We start from the raw sequence: 2849 nt of genomic DNA on the forward strand, positions 1-2849 counted from the left end.
GGAGTTACCCCATCTCCATGAGTAGCAAGTACACCTAATTTTTTTGGTATTTCATGTTCCGTATCCATAACTAATGATAGATAACAACTAAGAACAACAAATAAAAATTACTTAGTGATAAAGCAAACAAGCACACACGAGAGTATTCACCCCACGCTATGACTCCCCGGCAACGGCGCCAGAAAAGGTCTTGATAACCCGCAAGTATACGGGATAGTTGTAGCCTCTTTCGATAAGTAAGAGTGTCGAACCCAACGAGGAGCTAAAGGTAGAACAAATACCCTCTTAAGTCCTATCGGCCACTGATACGACTCTACGCACGCTTGACGTTCGCTTTACCTAGAACAAGTATGAAACTAGAGGTACTTTTGTAGGTGTGATAGGATAGGTTTGCAAGATAATAAAGAGCACGTAAACATAAACTAGGGGCTGTTTAGATAAAGATTCAATAAAGTAAATATAGCGAGTGTGGAAAAGTGGTGGTAGGAGTTGTGAAATTGTCCCTAAGCAATTGACTACGTTACTAGACCGATAATCACTATTGCAACTCTATTAGAGGGAGATGCATAAGCTAACATACTTTCTCTACTTGGATCATATGCACTTATGATTGGAACTCTAGCAAGCATCCGCAAATACTAAAGATTCATTAAGATAAAACCCAACCATCGCATTAAAGTATCAAGTCCCCTTTATCCCATACGCAAACAACCTACTTACTCGGGTCTGTGCTTCTGTCACACACGCCACCCACCATAAGCAAATCATAAACATATTGCAAACCCTACAGCGGGAATCCCTCACGCTTGCGCGACACGGAGGGCACAATAGGACAGCACCAATAATAAAACATGCAACTCAAACCAATCATAGCAATTCATCAATCACCGATAGGACAACAAAAATCTACTCAGACATCATAGGATGGCAACACATCATTGGAAAATAATATGAAGCATAAAGCACCATGTTCAAGTAGAGGGTACAGCGGGTTGCAGGAGAGTGGACCGTTGGATATAGATGGGGGAAGGTGATGGAGATGTTGGTGAAGATGATGGCGGTGTTGGTGAAGATCGCGGTGATGATGATGGCCCCCGGCGGTGTTCCGGCGCCACCGGAAGCAAGGGGGGAGAGCCCCCCTTCTTCTTCTTCTTCCATGAACTCCTCCCTAGATGGGAGAAGGGTTTCCCCTCTGGTCCTTGGCTCCCATGGCGTGGGAGGGGCGAGAGCCCCTCCGAGATTGGATCTATCTCTCTGTTTCTGCGTTCTCGGATTCTACCCCTTCACCGTTTCTTAAATATCCGGAGATCCGTAACTCTGATTGGGGTGAATCTTTCGCCCAGATCTTTCTCATAAAATTAGCTTTCTTGTGCCAAAAGAAGAGCGTCAACCACCTTACGGGTGGCCCACGAGAGCCCAGGCCGCGCCCAGGGGGAGGGCACGCCCCCCTATCTCGTGGCCACCCCGGACACCATTTCGTGTTGATTTCACTTCCCAAAAATCATAAATATTCCAAAAAAATCTCTGTCCGTTTTTATCCCGTTTGGAATCCGTTTGATATTGGGTTTCTGAGGAACAAAAAACATGCAACATACAGGAAGTGGCACTGGGCACTGGATCAATATGCTAGTCCCAAAAAATAGTATAAAAAGTTGCCAAAAGTATATGAAAGTTGGATAATATTGGCATGGAACAATCAAAAATTATAGATACGACGGAGACGTATCATGGACGTGCAAGCCTTGGTGCTGTGGCGCGAACGCTTCCCGCAGGACATCGTCGACGAACATCAGTTCTATGAGCAGAGGAGGACGGAGCGAGCCGCCTATCGGGAGGGCAAGCGTGCGCGGAAGCTGGCCGCTCAAATGAGACTGAGGTTGCGAGAAACATCGGGGTGGGACTTCACGGACGAGCATTCTGCTGACGCCTATATTCAGGCATCGGAGGTGGACATTACCGAGTCAGAGTGAGAAACCGACGAGTAGTTGATCTTTTCTTTTATCTGTGTACGCAAGAACTATCTATCAATACCCTTTTTCATCGAAAAAATGGCCGGCGGCGTCAGCCACGAAGCAGGCGACGTCGGCCACGAAGCAGGCGATGGAGGTTGTGCACGCGCGGGGAGGAGAGAGGGAGCGCGCGCGTCCGTCTTGTGTCCGCACCGACGCAAATCCGGCTCAAAAATGGGCCGGGAATGGGTCGGTAGGCGGACGAAAGCGAACGCGCGTCCGTTTGGATCGACGCGTTGGGCCGTTTTTTCTGTCCGCGCCGACCCAAACGGACGCGGGCGGACGAAATGGGTCGCCCCATTGGAATTGCTCTTACTCGCGAAATTCTAACAAATACGGATGTTATTGTAAAACAGATTCATACAAAAGGTGACCAAGTTCATAGAACCTAAGCTCACCTAGACGGTTTTTCTTTTCAAGAATGTACATTGATTAAACATTTATATACAGTAAATATATTTGCAAAGAGACTAATTTGACATTATTAGAATTTCTTTTTGCGGGGGGGACATTATTAGAACATTTCAGTTTTTTTTTTAGAGGATATTAGAACATTTCAGTTGAGTAACCTGGTACTACTCGAATTCCCCAAATCCCTATGGATAAGCTCATGCGCGATCTGGGCCAGCTGCGTAAAGCCCCCGCACACAGAACCGATTCCCCCGGTTAGGATACCATCCACACGAGCGAGCCCGCCCACAGACGTACGGTCCCACTGGCAGATACCGTTCCAGGCCACTCACTGACACCGGACCCCAGCGAAGATCCCCTTCACTCCTCTATAAATCGCCGGCACAAAACCCGGCTTCCCTTGGCCACAAGGCTTCTCTCCCCCCTGAT

The sequence above is a fragment of the Triticum dicoccoides genome, chromosome 2B (assembly GCF_002162155.2).
Source record: "Triticum dicoccoides isolate Atlit2015 ecotype Zavitan chromosome 2B, WEW_v2.0, whole genome shotgun sequence".
NCBI lineage: Eukaryota > Viridiplantae > Streptophyta > Magnoliopsida > Poales > Poaceae > Triticum > Triticum dicoccoides.